Source organism: Eriocheir sinensis, chromosome 16 (assembly GCF_024679095.1).
Source record: "Eriocheir sinensis breed Jianghai 21 chromosome 16, ASM2467909v1, whole genome shotgun sequence".
Classification (NCBI taxonomy): domain Eukaryota; kingdom Metazoa; phylum Arthropoda; class Malacostraca; order Decapoda; family Varunidae; genus Eriocheir; species Eriocheir sinensis.
Genome location: NC_066524.1, coordinates 22,065,784 through 22,086,656, shown reverse-complemented (window position 1 = coordinate 22,086,656; position 20,873 = coordinate 22,065,784). Strand labels below are relative to the sequence as shown.

The 20,873-nt window shown below is 42.1% G+C and overlaps 1 long non-coding RNA gene across 4 annotated transcripts; it reads right to left on the bottom strand.

The window, feature by feature from the left end:
- Positions 1 to 1,856: 1,856 nt before the first annotated feature.
- LOC126999585 (uncharacterized) lies at positions 1,857 to 17,467 on the bottom strand. Of its 4 annotated transcripts, XR_007753446.1 has the most exons (7): positions 17,312 to 17,467; positions 16,503 to 16,584; positions 13,650 to 13,791; positions 12,590 to 12,696; positions 11,072 to 11,151; positions 8,701 to 8,805; positions 6,506 to 7,030 (listed from the first exon to the last, which is right to left on the bottom strand). It is a non-coding gene; the product is annotated as an uncharacterized LOC126999585 (long non-coding RNA). The 4 variants fall into 4 exon arrangements; XR_007753449.1 differs by lacking the exons at positions 6,506 to 7,030; positions 8,701 to 8,805 and adding an exon at positions 1,857 to 1,875 and having other exon boundaries at positions 17,312 to 17,466; XR_007753448.1 differs by lacking the exon at positions 8,701 to 8,805 and having other exon boundaries at positions 17,312 to 17,466.
- Positions 17,468 to 20,873: the final 3,406 nt, after the last annotated feature.

Below are 20,873 nucleotides of genomic sequence, written 5' to 3'. Positions count from 1 at the left end.
AACATCTGTGGTCATATGCCGGAGAGAGACAGAAGGGGAAGGAATTATAGGAGAAGGGAACAGTTGGAAAGTTTGGTTTAGTGGGCGCAACATCTGTGGTCATATGCCGGAGACAGAAGGGGAAAGAATTACAGGAGAAGGGAACAGGGAAAGTTTTGTTTAGGTGGCGCAACATCTGTGGTCATATGCCGGAGAGAGACAGAAGGGGAAGGAATTATAGGAGAAGGGAACAGTTGGAAAGTTTGGTTTAGGTGGCACAACATCTGTGGTCATATGCGGAAAGAATTACAGGAGAAGGGAACAGGGAAAGCTTTGTTTAGGTGGCGCAACAGCTGTGGTCATATGCTGGAGAGAGACAGAAGGGGAAGGAATTACAGAAGGGAACAGGGAAAGTTTCTTTTAGTGGGCACAACATCTGTGGTCATATGCCGGAGAGAGACAGAAGGGGAAAGAATTACAGAAGGGAACAGGGAAAGTTTCTTTTAGTGGGCGCAACATCTGTGGTCATATGCCGGAGAGAGACAGAAGGGGAAGGAATTATAGAAGGCAACAGACCCCAGGAGACGGGACACAACCCCCGATTAATAACTGGTACACTGCTGGGTGGACAGGGGCGTAGGGTATCAGAAAAGCCGCCCAAATTTTTCCACTCCGCCCGGGAATCAAACCCGGGCTCTCTCAGTTGAGCCGAGTGTGCTAACCACTGCACCATGAAGCCCCCAGTATTATGTTGAGCTTGAGAACTACGGTTGTAATACAGACGGCCTTGAAGCGAGCGGTGTTGCCTGACCCAACCATTTTCTTGAACTTATAATTACTGTTATTTTTTTGTGATGCAAAGAAGTACTAATACATTACTCACGCAATAGGGTAGTGAGAAGTGTTTATAATGGAAAGAACATAGGCTCTAAAAAATTGAAATAAATTTCCCTTTCCTGGTATGACATGGTTAGCTTTGAAATGCAGAAAACTCTATCTATGACAAAAGACCACACTATGGGTTAATGGTCCCTCTAAGAGAGAAAAATGAGAAAAAATCACCCCTCACACAAACCATTTCATAATATATATCAAAGCATTTGTGATCAGATTATGTTTTATTTACTTTGGGGGGTTTATATCATGGCACAAATTTGGCCCGTCGCTGCTACACGGTGAAGCCACAAATTTGGCCCGTCGCTGCTACACGGTGAAGCCACAAATTTGGCCTGTCGCTGCTACACGGTGAAGCCACAAATTTGGCCCATCGCTGCTACACGGTGAAGCCACAAATTTGGCCCGTCGCTGCTACCGGGTTAACATCAGCCCACCAGAGGGATTCAAACTTGCTGAGGGACTGTTCTAATGTCTCAAGCCAGGGGAGTGGGATTAAACAGTAGCCTAGTGTGAGGTTTTTGTTCATATACGACCCAGGAAACATTCTACAGATACATCAAAGTACAACAGGTGGTATTCGTTATATGCGAGGGTTACGTTCTGCAAAAAGCTCGCATAATGTGAATTCACATATCGAACTTATCATCCCATTAATTATAGGGGGTTATGTTCCACGACCCGTTTAAGAACCCTCTAACTATTTATTTCGGCACCGTTTCAGAATAATAAAGCACTAAAGCAACAATAAAGCACATTGATTGCTTCCGGGGAGACACACCCAAAGTCTACGATACATGCTGATAATTAGGTACCAGGGGTGGGTTTCATCAAAGTTCCCAAGTCCTTGGAAGTGTGCTCAAGGAGTCCCAAGCGTGCAAGAAACCTTGGGCATGTTTCACGAAAGCTCCCAAGCCTTGGAACTCTGCCTATCTCGCTCGCCGCCTTGGGAGGCCGTGCGGGGTCTCCCAAGCGCTCCCAAGGAAGGTTCCAAGCGTCAGACTGTAAACATGGCAGCCCGTGAACAACCCCGCCAGCACCGACCAAGGAATTTTCGCCCAAGAAGGGACATCTTTAACCCTCTCGCGCACAGTAAGATACTAGAACATGCGCAAATAAAAATAGAGGAAAAATATATATAAACAATAGACACTCGTTTCAAGTCTCCGTATAGAGTATTGTAGACAATAAATCCTAAGTACCAACTCTTCCCCATTTGCTATCTCGAAATTTTGTGGGCCAACTTTTTTAGCCGAATATATGTTTCAAAGCGGAATTTAGTGAGGATTCTTATGGTATCCTCAAAATCTTCATATGCCTATTAGTTCCTGAGTTACACCAAGAAAACTGTATTTTTTCATCTCCCGTCAGAGTAGGCTAACAACTAAAAATCGCTCCACGTTCCTCATTTACGTTCCTTAGAAAGGTTGCCATATGTTACCTCTAAGAAACTTATCCCAACAAATGACACTCCAAATTTTACGCACTTTCACCGAAAATTTAATTTTTAATAATTTTTTTTACTTTTATGACGCGATTCGCGTCATCGTGCGCCAGGACCTTTTACTTTGATGACGCAAAACGCGTCATCGTGCGCGAGAGGGTTAACGAGTACGATGACACCGAGTTCAAGAAGAGGTACAGGGTGGATCGTGCTGGCCTGTTGTTCGTCACTGACTTGGTGCGACACGTGATTGGCAACAGGACTGAGAGGAGCCGTGCGGTCACAGCGGAGCTGAAAGTGGCGTTGACTCTGCGATACCTCGCCACCGAGAAAATGCAGCAGTGCAGCGCAGATGACTTTGGAGTTTCCCGGGCCACAGTCAGCAGAATCATCACCCAGACCGTGGATGCTCTCGTGACACAAGAGAATATGAGGCGGTTCATGGGGTTCCTTTTAAACCGAGGGGAGCAGCAGAGAATGAAGGCGGAGTTTGCCGAAATTGCTGGTTTTCCCGGTGTGGTGGGTGCTGTTGATGGCACCCACGTAAGAATAGTGGCCCCACATGAGCACGAAGAAGTGTACGTCAACCGCAAGAACTACCACAGCATCAATGTGCAAGTGTTATTTGATGCACAGTACAAGCTGCAGGCCATGGTGGCGAGGTGGCCAGGGTCTACTCACGACTCACTAAATGTTTGTTTACACCGTGGTGCCGTTGAAGATGCAGACGGAAAAAAAATACGTGCACATATTCCTTACAATGAAGATACTATCGCTGTATTTCAACTAAATATCAATTGTTTATATTTATAATTCCATAATTATATATAAGAAGTGTAATTTAGGTTAATTGAAGACATATTAGACGTCAAAGCGACGCGGAAGATTGGCAACGCTGGTTACTCCCAAGACCGCCCCCACCCCTACTTGGAAGTGCTTGTGGCGCGGTGATGAAACACGCCCAAGAAATTCTCCCAACTGTGCGTGACGTCACCACGCTTGGGAGAGCACTATGATGAAACCCACCCCTGAGGATTAACTTTAGGATCAGAGAGGAAAAGGTTAATTATAGGCGAGGAAAATGCAGGAAAGCATTATCTGCACCCTCTAGTGTGTCACCATACCTCACCAACCAGTCGCACCAGCGCCGATATTCGCATATGAGCGAATTTTTCTCGCATAAAATGAATACAGGTAACTCTCGATTGACGCGAGTTTTGTTTATGAGTTTTTGAAATAACGCTGGGTCCAAAATCCAAATAAATGTTTAATTTACACATTTTTTTCACTTATACGTGATATTTTCTGGAGTGTCCACCAGATGTCTCACGCAACAGTACTCACACGGCCACACAGCTGAGCTCAGTTCTTCCCGCGCGCCACTTGAACAACAATACAGTACCCACACTGCTCAACAACAACAACAACAACAACAGGCTGAGACTGAGTGCCTGAGTGGATATCTCGGTGATATGGATTTTCTCTCTCTCTCTCTCTCTCTCTCTCTCTCTCTCTCTCCACTGAATGAAGTGAATATTTATTTTTCGATAAAAACCTACCTCTTGTTTGATTTACATTGTTTTTGATTTACGTGACCTCTTCAAGGACACAATACTCGTGTAAATCGTGTTACCTGTACTTGGCTCATTAAGGTTAGTCGAATATTACTGAACTCGCATATATTGAATACCCGGTGTACTGTATTTTAACGACATTTAAGACGCACTTTTCCCCCATAAAAAATGCCCTATCCATGTGTCCTCCAGGGTGAATGTTGTAGGAGGTGGCCTTACACAGCTTTTCAATTCAGCCTCTTGTATGATATAACCTCTATGCTTACGTCTTACAGGTACAGGTAACACGATTGACGCGAGTATTGTGTCCTTGAAGAGGTCATTGCGTAAATCAAAAACAATGTAAATCAAACAAGAGGTAGTTTTTTTATCGAAAAATAAATATTCACTTCCTTCAGTGGGGAGAGAGAGAGAGAGAGAGAGAGAGAGAGAGAGAGAGAGAGAGAGAATATCCATATCACCGAGATATCCACTCAGGCACTCAGTCTCAGCCTCACTCGAGTGAGGAAGAAATGAGGGACACCATGAGTGACTGGCTAGTATTGGAACCGGTACTGAGCAGTCTGATACTGGTACCGTACCATATAGCTGGTACCGTTAGTACCGATACCTGCCCACCCCTATTGTTGAGTAGCGTGGCAGCGTGGGTACTGTATTGTTGTTCAAGTGGCGCGCGGGAAGAACTGAGCTCAGCTGTGTGGCCGTGTGAGTCCAGTTGCGTGAGACATCTGGTGGACACTCCATAAAATATCACGTATAAGTGAAAAAAATGTGCAAATTAAACACTTATTTGTATTTTGGATATAAAGGACACACTTACATCGAGAAAGTTGGAAAGTTTTGTTTAGTGGGCAGCACAACATCTGTGGTCATATGCCGGAGAGAGACAGAAGGGGAAGGAATTATAGGAGAAGGGAACAGACCCCAGGAGACGGGACACAACCCCCGATTAATACCTGGTAACCACTCACTGCTGGGTGAACAGGGGCGTAGGGTATCAGAAAAGCCGCTCAAATTTTTCCACTCCACCCAGGAATCGAACCCGGGCTCTCTCAGTTGCAAGCTGAGTGTGCTAACCACTGCACCACGAAGCCCACCCTTTATATCGAGAAATCCAGTAAGTACAATAGCGTCTGCCAGCCACCTCGCCTTCGTCCCTTTATCCCATCCTTGGGGTACTGTAGTCTGTCTCAGCCCACTGTTCAGCCTCGGCAGATTGGTGCCAACAGTCTGCTGGTGTTAACCCAGTAGCAGCGGGGATCATGTTTCTTAATGGTCCCTCTAAGCGAGAAAAATGAGAAAAAATCACCCTTCACACAAACCATTTCATAATATATATCAAAGCATTTGTGATCAGTTTATGTATCATCTATTTTGGGGGGTTTATATCATGGTACAAATTTGGCCCGTCGCTGCTACACGGTAAAGCAACAAATTTGGCCCATCACTGTTACACGGTAAAGCCACAAATTTGGCCCATCACTGCTACACGGTAAAGCCACAAATTTGGCCCATCACTGCTACACGGTAAAGCCACAAATTTGGCCCGTCGCTGCTACACGGTAAAGCCACAAATTTGGCCCGTTGCTGCTACACGGTAAAGCCACAAATTTGGCCCGTCGCTGCTACAGGGTCAAGCCACAAATTTGGTAAAGCCACAAATTTGGCCCGTCACTGCTACACGGTAAAGCCACAAATTTGGCCCGTCACTGCTACACGGTAAAGCCACAAATTTGGCCCATCGCTGCTACCGGGTTAATGTCTCGTCTGCTACGTCCAAGCCTAAAAGGTTTGCTCACACTCTTACACCGTGAAAAATATCATTCCATAATCAGGGTGTCTTCCAAGAGGCAGCGTCTTACGGGCCGAACAATACGTCACGTGCGTGTTTACCTTTGAATTCACTCTGCTAACATTTCTGTGGTTTCTGACTCACATAATTAAGTGAAATTCTGGTGTAATAAGCTCTCACAAAATCTCTGTCACTAGTAAAATTGAATGCAATAATTAAACCGTGTAGCAGCGACGGGCCAAATTTGTGGCTTACCGTGTAGCAGTGACCGGCCAAATTTGTGCCATGATATGAACCCCTCAAAATAGATGATACATAATCTGATCACAAATGCTTTGATATGTATAATGAAATGGTTTGTGTGAGGGGTGATTTTTCCTCGTCTTTCTCGCTTGGAGGGACCATTAACCCTTTCATTGCTAAGCGCTTGCAGCGGGCGTTAGGCATATTTGCTGGTGGCGCTAAACGCTCGCTGCCAGCTCCAGCCGCACTCAAATCTCCCATGTATGAGTGTTCCAACACTAATGCTCACAACATATGATTGCCAATTGAGTGTGTTCTTTACTAATTATGGTGGAAAATCATGTCAGCCCAGCACGGCAAATCTACGGACGTGTAACTGGTGGATGTTCTTGCCCAATATAGCGGGATTTTTGCATAGCTTCACCTGACTGATTCTTTGACCAAATAGTTGTAAATATTGCAGTTGGCAATACTCCCTTGCCAGAGTCTGAAGGAGAGGTATCCGCAGTTCCCTCAATACGGCTGATCATCCTGCACGCACCGACGTGAGTGTTAGTTAACGTTCAACACTCCCTGAACGTGCATGTACGTTCGCAAGAGTGGCATACATAACCGACTCCTATAGATCTGGACCTCCTCATTCCACTGGTGTTTTTGGTTTTTAGCTGTGATGAATAGTTTTTGAGATACAAAGGTTAAAAGGGACCCCCCACTGGCCTGCTAAATCATAGAAGGAAAGTCTATTTTGGGTGGAAAACTGTATATAAAAATGTGCTCCCAGTGATCCTACTTCAATGTTCTGTACTTGTTCTGCCAATGGTCATACAGTCTTCAACTTAACGTCAAAGGACAGTTAACCCTTCAACACCAGTATACTGCAACCTTGCGTGCCCTGTACCATATCCTCAAATATGTGAACTTGAGTGAGGAGGTTCAATAATCTGGCCTTTGATCCTAACCTATCCAAGAGACAAGAAGAAAGGAAGGAGAGAGAGTATTATGGAAAGAATGATTCAACACTCACCAATGTCTTTCTGTCTGTCTGCTGGTCTTCAAAGTCATCTTCCTCTTCCTCTTCTTCTTCTTCCTCTTCTCCTCTTGTCTCTAGGAGTAAAGTAAGGAAATTAATAAAGTTGATAATTGATTTTTTGTGGTAAATTCTTTTCATGGTAAATATATATAAATAGACATATATGAGAGAGAGAGAGAGAGAGAGAGAGAGAGAGAGAGAGAGAGAGAGAGAGAGAGAGAGAGAGAGAGAGAGAGAGAGAGAGAGAGAGAGAGAGAGAGAGAGAGAGAGAGAGAGAGAGAGAGAGAGAGAGAGAGAGAGAGAGAGACAGAGAGAGAGAGAGAGAGAGAGAGAGAGAGAGAGAGAGAGAGAGAGAGAGAGAGAGAGAGAGAGAGAGACAGAGAGAGAGAGAGAGAGAGAGAGAGACAGAGAGAGAGAGAGACAGAGAGAGAGAGAGAGAGAGAGAGAGAGAGAGAGAGAGAGAGAGAGAGAGAGAGAGAGAGAGAGAGAGAGAGAGAGAGAGAGAGAGAGAGAGAGAGAGAGAGAGAGAGAGAGAGAGAGAGAGAGAGAGAGAGAGAGAGAGAGAGAGAGAGAGAGGGGGGACACCTGCCTGTTTTTTTTTTTAAACAATTTATCTTCTGTTTAGTGAAGTGGCAAATATATATATATATATATATATATATATATATATATATATATATATATATATATATATATATATATATATATATATATATATATATATATTTGCCACTTCACTAAACAGCAGATGAATTGTTTGAAAAAATCCTTTCCAACAATGCATACAGAAAAATACTGGTAGCTAAATTATGTGTAAATTCAAATGTAGTACAATACTTATTCAAACTTATTGTTTTCTGAAACTTACTGAGCAAATGCATATAACATACTGTACTGCACTAAGCCACAAATGGTTTAAACCAAATGGTTTAAACCAATAAAAAAACAGTGGTTTAAACCAACTAATAAAACCATTTTTTTTCTTTTGTGTGTATCTTTGTTAGTTTCATCAGTATTGTGGTTTTAACTATATGTAAGATTTTAATTATGTACAGCAGGGTTGGTGGTTTAAACCAGGGGTGTCAAACTCAAAACCCTTGGAGGGCCAATTCATACTCTGAAGTGCCGTCATGGGGGTCAACAAGGGTAGAAAATACATTGACAAGACTGAAGCACCGTGATACCGCGGGCCATTTATGACTATCCCGCAAGCCATGAGTTTGACACCCCTGGTTTAAACCAAAAAAACATCAATAAAACCAATGTTTTTTGTGAATCTTTTTTAGTTTCATCAGGTTTTAATTATATGTGGTTTTATTATTTTTATTATGCAGTCATTTTACTAACACCAGGATGAAAACGTCAGTTGGTAAACTCAAATCTCTATTCAAATGCTGTAACTCAGAGTAACTGAAAACATAACTTTGTTACATATATATATATATATATATATATATATATATATATATATATATATATATATATATATATATATATATATATATATATATATATATATATATATATATATACTTTGAAATGGTTTGTGTGAGGGGTGAGGGTGTCTTTCTCCTCAGTCTGAAGCTAGCCGCATTGCTTGTTTTTCATAGAGGTAGTGAACATTTTACAACACATTTGGTTACTAAGTGAGCTGCTGAACATTTTACAGCTCAATATAACAGGTTCACCCTTTGGGGTCTTCTGGTAACCCACCAATGAAAGGAAGTGAGTAGAGAAAGCTTACCTATTTCTCCAAGCTGCTGAAAAGCTTGTTGGTGAAGAATTACTTGTCGGTGAAGACTGTTGTTGAGGGGAGTGTTATGGCACCTCCCGGCACTGCTACACCAACCTGCAAATATGTGTCCACTGTCAAAGTCTTGTACCGGGAAAGATGGCATGGGATAAAATATAAAATCTCTCTCTCTATCAAGGGCTGTATAATAAAAGAAAATTAATAGATAATCTCTCTCTCATATTTGTTATTTTACATATTTTTCTTCCTCCATTTCTTCCTCTCCCCTCCCTCTCTCTCTCTCCCTTCATAACTCTATACATACAGCCAGGCCTATACTTTGAGGCAGTGCCAACGTTGCCAGACTGTTATACTCAGCCTTCCGACACAAAATCTGTCTTCTGGTCCCCAATAACGAGATTCATTTATATTTATCATTAACTCGATGGTGGTGGTAGGGATCATGTTTCTTAATGGTCCCTCCAAGCGAGAAAAATGAGAAAAAATCACCCCTCGCACAAATCATTTCATAATATATATCAAAGCATTTGTGATCAGATTATGTATCATCTATTTTGGGGGGTTTATATCATGGCACAAATTTGGCCCGTCGCTGCTACGCGGTAAAGAGACAAATTTGGCCCGTCGCTGCTACACGATAAAGACACAAATTTGGCCTGTCACTTTTGCCTCATGAAGACAGGCTGAAGCAGTTAAATGTACACTCGCTAGAAATGCGAAGGTTGCGAGGAGACTTGATCGAAGTCTATAAATGGATGAAGGGCTTCTATAAAGGGGATGTCAATAAGATTTTGATAGTAAAAGAGCCGGGTAGGATGCGTAGCAATGGTTTTAAGTTGGACAAATCCAGATTTAACAAAGACATAGGCAAGAATTGGTTCACCAATAGAGTGGTGGACGAATGGAACAGGCTTGGGGGCCATGATGTGGGTGCCAATACCGTAGATACATTCAAGAAGAGGTTAGATAAAGCCATGGATGGTGAGGTAAGGTGGAGTGGAGTGTACAGGAGCTGCCTTGTATAGCCCAACCGGTCTCTTGCAGACTCCTTACGTTCTTATGTTCTTATAAAGTCACTATAGTACATGGACTCTAACTTGAGCCCTGTGGTTTGGGCCGGGGAAGCCTCCATTCTTTACAGATCTAGCCATGACCTGCGATCTGTCTCACTGTTAGTCTGTACGTTATCTATTTGTGGAGTATACACATACTCATAATACGACTGCATGGTGTTATGAATGGCTTGGGATTACAGGGAAAGACAACGACTGAGTCACGCCCAAGGGCTCAAGTTAAAATCGATAGACTATAGTGAAGAAACTTGAAATAAATTTTTTGGACATTAACCCGGTAGCAGCGACGGGCCAAATTTGTGCCATGATATAAGCCCCAAAAATAGACGATGCATAAACTGATCACAAATGCTTTGATATATATAATTAAGTGCTTTGTGTGAGGGGTGATTTTTCCTCATCTTTCTCGCTTGGAGGGACCATTAACCCTTTCATTATATTTGCTAGCTTTTTGGCCAGCGTTAGGCATATTTGCTGGTGGCGCTAAACGCTCGCTGCCAGCTCCAGCCGCACTCAAATCTCCCATGTATGAGTGTTCCAACACTAATGCTCACAACATATGATTGCCAATTGAGTGTGTTCTTTACTAATTATGGTGGAAAATCATGTCAGCCCAGCGCGGCAAATCTACGGACGTGTAACTGGTGGATGTTCTTGCCCAATATAGCGGGATTTTTGCATAGCTTCACCTGACTGATTCTTTGACCAAATAGTTGTAAATATTGCAGTTGCCAATACTCCCTTGCCAGAGTCTGAAGGAGAGATATCCGCAGTTCCCTCAATACGGCTGATCATCCTGCACGCACCGACGTGAGTGTTAGTTAACGTTCAACACTCCCTGAACGTGCATGTACGTTCGCAAGAGTGGCATACATAACCGACTCCTATAGATCTGTACCTCCTCTTTCCAATGGTGTTTTTGGTTTTTAGCTGTGATGAATAGTTTTTGAGATACAAAGGTTAAAAGGGACCCCCCACTGGCCTGCTAAATCATAGAAGGAAAGTCCATTTTGGGTGGAAAACTGTATATAAAAATGTGCTCCCAGTGATCCTACTTCAATGTTCTGTACTTGTTCTGCCAATGGTCATACAGTCTTCAACTTAACTTCAAAGGACAGTTAACCCTTCAACACCAGTATACTGCAACCTTGCGTGCCCTGTACCATATCCTCAAATATGTGAACTTGAGTGAGGAGGTTCAATAATCTGGCCTTTGATCCTAACCTATCCAAGAGACAAGAAGAAAGGAAGGAGAGAGAGTATTATGGAAAGAATGATTCAACACTCACCAATGTCTTTCTGTCTGTCTGCTGGTCTTCAAAGTCATCTTCCTCTTCCTCTTCTTCTTCTTCCTCTTCTCCTCTTGTCTCTAGGAGTAAAGTAAGGAAATTAATAAAGTTGATAATTGATATTTTGTAGTAAATTCTTTTCATGGTAAAAATATATAAATAGACAGATATTGGAGAGAGAGAGAGAGAGAGAGAGAGAGAGAGAGAGAGAGAGAGAGAGAGAGAGAGAGAGAGAGAGAGAGAGAGAGAGAGAGAGAGAGAGAGAGAGAGAGAGAGAGAGAGAGAGAGAGAGAGAGAGAGAGAGAGAGAGAGAGAGAGAGAGAGAGAGAGAGAGAGAGAGAGAGAGAGAGAGAGAGAGAGAGAGAGGGGGGACACCTTCCTGTTTTTTTTTAAACAATTTATCTGCTGTTTAGTGAAGTGGCAAACATATATATATATATATATATATATATATATATATATATATATATATATATATATATATATATATATATATATATATATATATATATATGTTTGCCACTTCACTAAACAGCAGATGAATTGTTTGAAAAAATCCTTTCCAACAATGCATACAGAAAAATACTGGTAGCTAAATTATGTGTAAATTCAAATGTAGTACAATACTTATTCAAACTTATTGTTTTCTGAAACTTACTGAGCAAATGCATATAACATACTGTACTGCACTAAGCCACAAATGGTTTAAACCAAATGGTTTAAACCAATAAAAAAAACAGTGGTTTAAACCAACTAATAAAACCATTTTTTTTCTTTTGTGTATCTTTGTTAGTTTCATCAGTATTGTGGTTTTAACTATATGTAAGATTTTAATTATGTACAGCAGGGTTGGTGGTTTAAACCAGGGGTGTCAAACTCAAAACCCTTGGAGGGCCAATTCATACTCTGAAGTGCCGTCATGGGGGTCAACAAGGGTAGAAAATACATTGACAAGACTGAAGCACCGTGATACCGCGGGCCATTTATGACTATCCCGCATGCCATGAGTTTGACACCCCTGGTTTAAACCAAAAAAACATCAATAAAACCAGTGTTTTTTGTGAATCTTTTTTAGTTTCATCAGGTATTGTGGTTTTAATTATATGTGGTTTTATTATTTTTATTATGCAGTCATTTTACTAACACCAGGATGAAAACGTCAGTTGGTAAACTCAAATCTCTATTCAAATGCTGTAACTCAAAGTAAATGAAAACATAATTTTGCTACATTACATATATATATATATATATATATATATATATATATATATATATATATATAAATATATATATATATATATATATATTATGAAATGGTTTGTGTGAGGGGTGAGGGTGTCTTTCTCCTCAGTCTGAAGCTAGCCGCATTGCTTGTTTTTCATAGAGGTAGTGAACATTTTACAACACATTTGGTTACTAAGTGAGCTGCTGAACATTTTACAGCTCAATATAACGGGTTCACCCTTTGGGGGCTTCTGGTAACCCACCAATGAAGGGAAGTGAGTAGAGAAAGCTTACCTATTTCTCCAAGCTGCTGAAAAGCTTGTTGGTGAAGAATTACTTGTCGGTGAAGAGACTGTTGTTGAGGGGAGTGTTATGGCACCTCCCGGCACTGCTACACCAACCTGCAAATATGTGTCCACTGTCAAAGTCTTGTACCGGGAAAGATGGCATGGGATAAAATATAAAATCTCTCTCTCTATCAAGGGCTGTATAATAAAAGATAATTAATAGATAACACTGGGTAACAAAAAAATATTTTTTTAAAATCGTCCAGGGTTTTCCAGCTGAATTAGACTAATTTTGATGCTCTGAGTCCGAAAATGACCTTGGTTTTGCTCAATCAGGTCAAGATTTTTTGCTACAGAATTTTTTTTATAATCGATTTTTCGTAAAAAAACAAATTTCTGCGGATCATCAGCTGAGAAACCCTGACGATTTTTTCCGTTTTCCTCAAGAAATAAATGTCAACGTATCCAAATTCATATCAGCCCAGCGTGGCAAATCTACGGATGAGTAACTGGTGGATGTTCTTGCCCAATATAGTGGCATTTTTGCATAGCTTCACCTGACTGATTCTTTGACCATATAGTTGTAAATATTGTAGTTGGCAATGCTCCCTTGCCAGAATCTGAAGGAAAAAATGTCCACAGTTCCCTCAATATGGCTGATCATCCCGCACGCACCGATGTAAGTGTTAACATTCAACACTCCCTGAACGTTCGCAAGAGAGGCATACATAACTGACTCCTATAGATCTGGACCTCCTCTTTCCAATGGTGTTGTTAGTTTTCAGCTGTGATGAATAGTTTTTGAGATCCAGAGGCTAAAAGAGACCCCCAATTGGGCTGCCCAACTGCGCCTGAGGGGATAGTCGCGTCCACACTGCGCGCAATGAAAGGGTTAAGAAACATGACCCCCACAGCTACTGGGTTAATATTTGTCAGGCCAGCGAGTCCTAACATTTGTTACACAGTTTTTCCCGCACACCACTTACAGGAGAAATAAGAGAATATGAGAAACAGAAGACAGTCGTAAGAGAAACAAGAGACAATTATAGCAGAAATAACACTTTTACCAATGCAAACCACTGCTCTAGAGTCCGGGTTGCTGGCCGGTCTTCAGGACAGCATGCTGTGGCCTCTCAGCTGGTAGTAGCCAAACCACATCATCATCATAGCGGCCAACAAGGAGCGTCACACTCAGCCTCCAGTGTTCCGCTGAAGAATATTCAAAATATAAAAATACATTACTCACTGTGTCACCCTAAACTATCTTATAAAAGACAATCTCAGCCATCCTAACCTGACCAAACTTTAATGAACCTAAGCTAGCCTTAGGCCACACAGGGAGCAAGAACGTTAATACATTATGAGCAATGCCACACTGGCAGCGAGCTGCTTGGCGAGAAAGCGAGAAGAGTTGACAAATGAGGTTTTTTGCGCGAGATCGCTCGGTCAGGAGTGACATCACAGACATGTATTATTTGCCGTATCTCAGCCATACATTAGATAGGCCATTTTGGTTGACACCGTTAAATGCAGCAGTGATTGCAGAACTTGAATATGTTTGTGAAAACTCAATAAAACAAAAACTAACTGACGAGTTGAAGTTAAAGAATCACACTCCGTAATAACACATTCTACATGTAACTTGCAGCAGCACCAGCTATGAAATGCTATAAACAATTCCATCTTCTAGAGAAAAGCCTCCTGTATACAGAGTTTTTTTAAGGGGCTCTCACACATTCCCGGCCTCGGTCCCGATAGTCCTCGATAACTCCCGATAAGTCGATCAGGGCCTGACCGCCGACAAAATAGGCAATAATCCCGGGACCGGCAGCTTACCGCCGGTCTGCCTGCGGTAGACCGGCGGTAGACTGGCGACCATATACGATTTTCGATTTCTCCAACCGGCAACTGCAGCAGGTCAGTCAACGGTAGACTGCCAGCCTACCGGTGGCAGACCGCTGGTCTACCAGTGACAGACCTGCGGCACATCGACGACCAAACACTATCTTTGCATTTATATATTTTAAAATTACCTCATAAACTGCTTCAAACCTAAATTCATTTGTGTGCATAAAACTCTCTCTCTCTCTCTCTCTCTCTCTCTCTCTTCTTCCTCCTTTCTTTCATCTCTTTCCATCCTCTCTCCCTTACTTCCTCACTCCCTCTTTCTTCCTCACTCACTCCCACCTGTTCCTCCTTCCATTCCTCTCTCTCTCTCTCTCTCTCTCTCTCTCTCTCTCTCTCTCTCTCTCTCTCTCTCTCTCTTCACCCACTCCTCTTCCTCATTTATCTCATCTCAATCACTCTCTTCATTCCTCGCTCCTACCTGTTCCTCCTCGTTTTCCTCCTTCCTCCCTTGCTAATCCCCAGATCATAAACAGGTGTTCACTCATGGCCTACCGCCAGTCTACCGCCGGTCTGCCGCGGGTGTCGGCGGTTGACCGCCGGTCGACTAGGACATTTTCAACACCACCGGTCGACCGGGCGCATTGCCGATATCTTTGAAAATTTTAAAGTTGACCGGCGGTGGTCAGCTGAGTCTACGGTCCTCAGGGTCGACCGGCGGTCTGCCGCCGACAATCCCCAATCTTACAGCCGGTCAACCGGCGACCGGTTTATCGGGAGTCATCGGGGATTATAGGAGAAGGGAACAAGACACAACCCCCGATTAATACCTGGTAGTACCCATTCACTGCTGGGTGGACAGGGGCGTAGTGTATCGGAAAAGCCACCCAAATTTTTCCACTCCGCCCGGGAATCGAACCCGGGCTCTTTCGGTTGTGAGCCAAGTGTGCTAACCACTGCACCATGAAGCCCCCCAGGATGAATAGGGTGAATACTCCACACTTATAAATAATGGGTTAATACTTCACCCTTATCCTGACCTGGAAACAATGAAATCTAGCCTAACTTAATTCTAACCTAATCTGACAGGTGGTAAATGTCCACAGAGTTGCCCATCTCACTGTGGTACTTCTCACCCTAACCATGGGTTAGATCTCATAATTCTATGCATTTTGAATCCCATATATATATATATATATATATATATATATATATATATATATATATATATATATATATATATATATATATATATATATATGCCTCGCAACTTGACAGAATCACTACTAGCAATTTTTAAAAGTTAATGAGTTTTTGCAGCCTCAGAGCATCACGGGGACTGGGATACTCTGTTCCCGTCTCTTCTTACACTCACTTCTCACACTTCTCATGGGTTAGATCTCATTATTCTATGCATTTTGAACCCCATTTATGTTCGCCAGAACTGTTAAAAACGCCAGCGATTTTTGAAAAGTTAGTGAGTTTTGGTGACGGCTCGGGGCGTCGGTGCCACCATTACTTACTTTATGAAACATCACAAGGTCTTCATATATCTTTTCTACAAACGCTTGGTTAGCGACGGTACGCTAGGTTAGCGATTAGCCCACTCATGTGAGACCAGGTTTAATTTTTTTAGAACATGCAGACCCACGAGCTATTTTGTGGTGGCACCGACGCGACGGTTTACGGTGGGGGAACATATTTAAACTAACCCAACCGAACTCTACGACCTAACAGCTAGCGGGGGGGCTTTGACCCCTTCGCCCCCCCACATGTATATGCAACTTAGCTCTGCGGAGGTGTTTCTCGCTTTCACGCCCAGGGCCGACAACATCACGGCCCGCAAAAAAAACACCAACCTTTCATAAATCACTAGCAGCGATTATATCAATTTGTGAGGCATATATATGGGATTCAAAATGCATAAAATTAAGAGATCTAACGCATGGTTAGGGTGAGAAGTACCACAGTGAGATGGGCAACTCTGTGGACATTTACCATCTGACAAACATATTGTTTTTTACTATTCAGCTTAATGTTCACTGAGGAAATGGAGCCCAGAAAAGCTTACTCACCACCACGGCTCCTGCCAAGCAAATCACAACTTGGCCCCCGAAGGAGAGATAGCTAGGGTCCGGCCTGCCATCGGATGTACTTCTGGAATAGCAATAAAAAAAGGTTACGTGTTGGAAATTTCCGAATAAAATGACCTCCCGTTGTCTTTTTTTTTTTAACCCGAGGGGCCAAATTTGTGGCTCTACCGTGTAGCTGCGAAGGGCCATTTCTGACCTGCTGGACCTGGCCGCTAAATGCCCATTATTACGTACTTAAGACAGCTACGCCCCATTTGACCTCATGTAAGAGCTCAATGCATCTTATTCTCCATATCATAGGTCTTAAGTGTCGGTAATAAGGTCAGAAATAAGGTCACATGGTCGCCTTTGTGAGCTCACCCCTAAACCTAATTCATTGTTTACGACATTCACGCCTCATCTGACCTCATATATCAGGTCAATCCCCCTTAATTCTTCACTCTGAAGAGGTCAAAGGGCTTACTGGGTATCGATGATAAAAGTTCACATGTTAAGCTGATGGCCGCCTCTTATCTTGCATATATCACACATTTTCCGCCTTTTCCCCACATCACCGCTTGACCTCAAGAAGTATAGTGACCTTATATGTCATGACCTCAAGCCCCGTCTCGGTATACCCAGTAGTTTACGAGAAAAAAATATATATATACAAATATTTCCCTCACCAACCCGCGCCGCCATCTTAACCCGAGGCCCCGCGGTCAGCCCACATTTAAATCCCCTTTTGATCACGTTCATCACACTTTTCGCCGTTATCACCCATATCAAAACAAGCACAAGGCATTCCTCACCTCTTTGATCTGCATGGCGTGTCTTTACAGCGGCTAAATCCCACGAAATCACATAAAATAGACATGACTCTTAATGGTGTCTATCCGGAGCGAATTCACCGCGAGGGAGGAAGGCCAGTCACGTTATCATAAGGGAATAACTTCGCCGCCAACTTCCGCGAAATAGCTCTCACATGTCTACCTTCCCATTTTTTCCATATTTCAGTGTCATTTCTATCGTTCTATGACCCTATTTCGTCTCCAATACACGGCACAAACATCAGAGAAACATTTGTTATCACTGGAAGGCTAAATAACAAAGGAATAGGGTTCATTATTGACAGAATTATAGCAGACGTTATTTTCCCTCATTTCTTGCATCTATGGTCCGTGTGTCTGGTGTATTATTACCTTACAGGCAATATTAACCCTTATAAAGATCACGGGTGGACAAATAACATCAAAATAAAGCAAATCAATAAGTTTTTCTGGTGTGTGATGAGGTATCTTTTAAGGAGTTATTTCGCACGGAAAAACGACACTGCTGCTCTTGCTCTTGCTGTACTTTTAGTGTGGGTCTTGACACTTTGCGAACGAAACTGCAGAAAGTGTAAAATTCTATCACTCTTCAACACGGGCTTACAATATGATGTAATGAGCTTATATGTGGGAATAATGGCTTCAGGGAGTTCTTAATACACTTAGTAGTCTCCCTTAAGTGAAGCATGGAGGGAGGAAGGGAGGGAGAGGGAGATAGAGGGAGGGAGGAAGGGAAATGAATCACGTATTAATTAGATCTTAAAGCCATTGGTTACAACGTTTCTTCCTGTATAAACTGGTAATTATATCGCTTTTTCTCTTTTATTAAACCTAAAACCGTGTAAGTAATGGCTTTGAAATGTTTTATAAGGGAAGGTGGACGTTGGAACAGGAAAACTCATTGTTGTACCTCAAACTAATTAACTGTTTCAACCTTTCCTGAGCATTAAAATAAACGGAATATTTATTTTTGATCTTTTATTAACCTTAAACATGACTTGTAGAAGCAAATCACAGCCTAATATAACGCGTTCTCTCTCTCTCGTAATTCCTATGCTGAGCCAATAATTTCAGCATTAAAAAAGATAGCTATATGCTGAAATGATATATCTTATGGTATCAAGCTGATTTAAACTTACGGTCACATGCTGACTTCATATGATGCATGCTGACTTGAAATAAAGGTCACAACATTCAGCAAGTTGAGTTCAATGACGGCATTGTTCACTTGTAACTCCTATGCTGAGCCTATAAAAAGTCAGCATTGAAAGAGATAGCCATGCTGACTCGATCTTATGCAAGCTGATTTAAACTTATGGCCATGCTGACTCATATGCTAATCTTAACTTAAATCCATGTTGAACTCCGAACTCAGCATATCAAGAAAACGATCATGCTGTCATATATAGACCACCATGCTGAGCTCAGAGTGGCTATATACAGACTGAAATCAGCAACTCTTTAATGCATGCTGAGTTCAAAATAGGATCAGCATTGAGAAACAGCGAGGCGCCATCCTGAGTGAGCATTGCTGACTTGTTCATAATTAAACCCCTAGTAATAGTAGTAGTAGTAGTAGTAGTAGTAGTAGTAGTAGTAGTAGTAGTAGTAATAGTAGTAGTAGTAGTAGTAGTAGTAGTAGTAGTAGTAGTAGTAGTAGTAGTAGTAGTAGTAGTAATAGTAGTAGTAGTAGTAGTAGTAGTAGTAGTAGTAGTAGTAGTAGTAGTAGTAGTAGTAGTAGTAGTAGTAGTAGTAGTAGTAGTAGTAGTAGTAGTAGTAGTATGCTGAGCTCAGAAAAGGTTATAGGCTGAGGTGAATTAAGCATATCGCTACAAAAAAGCTTCCTGTACCGACATGCTGAGTTGGGCGAGCCAGCTATAGGCCATGCTGACTTCAGACCATGCCGACTTAAAGAAATTCTGGGCCGTGCTGAATTTGCTGAGCTTGGCTCCATATGTTTCACGAATGTAGACAGATCAATATTGCTTATGATCGATATCACTTTGCGTACGAGGAACAAATTAAGGCGTAAAACTCAAATGTAGACAAGTAAATTCAGACTGAACCAAATTTTTCTTCATCAACGTTGTAGTGATTGATTGATTGATAGTTTATTGTTGCAGGTAAACAACAAGGGAGAAGGGAGGAACATGCCATCCCAACCCCCAGGCAGGACAGAGTGTGATTATACAACTATTAATACATGTGTGGGTAGCACCATGAAACTAAAAAGATACAATGGTAGGAAGGAAAGCACAACAAGGGAGGGGGCGGTACCTCCCCCTGAACAATAAGACAATAAAATGTGGGGACGGAGAACATTGCCCAAGCACTAGATGGGGAATGAACAGAAAAAGAAGAAGAAGAAGAAGAAGAAGAAGAGGAGTGAGTCAAGTCTCCCGCGCGAATCAGCTGATTTGGTCGGTGAGAGTGTGACGCAGCGCAAAACTTAATCCTTTTTACTTATTTTGCGCTAAGTACGCGGTGCCAGCAAACCACAGTGCCACAGGAAGGATAAAAAGGGCCAGAGATTACGTGGGTGCCATATATAGACCTTGGGAGGCCCTAAATAACGTAAAAAACGGAGATAAACTGAGGGGAGGGAGGGAACATGGCGTGTGAAAGCGGGGAATTCACTCAAGTGCCGACGTTTTTTTTTCGTGTTTTTGGGCATGTTACGTGTGCCACAGTGCCATCAAGGGAAGATAAAGGTGCCAGTGATGTTACAGTGCCAATCCTAGTCCTTGGAAAGCTCAGATAATGTGATAAATAGGACAAAATGAGAGAAGGAAAAATGGTGGGGGAGGGGAGTTGCAATGATATATTTTAAAGTTTTAGAGGGAATTACGTGTTCCCATAGTGCCACAGTGCCATTGAAAGGGGAATATGGTGCCAGTGATCTTGCAGTGCCATTCCTAGTGCCTGGAAAAGCATGGATACGGTTTGAAATAAGAAAGTCAAGGGAGGAACTTGCGAGAGTGCTGTTTTCATTATTATTATTATTATTATTATTATTATTATTATTATTATTATTATCATTATTATTGCTAGAAAAATCGTGTGATAATAAGTCGTTGTAGAGAAATGTTCGTGTTGCTAATAGTGAGAAAATGAGTGAGTGTTGAAAATGATGTTGATAATTGCCGGTTAGTTAAGAAAGGGGGAGTTATTATTATTACAAGAACAGGAAGAAGAACAAGAACGGGAATTACACCATCCACGTCATCGCTTGGGTGGTAAGTGTTATTTTTATTATCACTGCTATTCTACTTCTTTTTCTTCTTTTTCTTCTTCTGTTCAACCTTACAATTATGCAAGCCTAGTGTTCCTCCTCCTCCTCCTCTTCCTAGCCTACTACTACTTTTACAACTACAACTACTACTTTTCTTCTTCTATTTCTTCTTCTTCTTCTTCATCTTCATCTTATTATTATTATTATTATTGTCATTATTATTATTCCAATTCTTCCAGCTTTCAGCCCCCACAATCCCCCCAGCCCTTGTGTCTAGCCCCCTAGCCCTCAGTGACCTCCAGGGCCCCATCC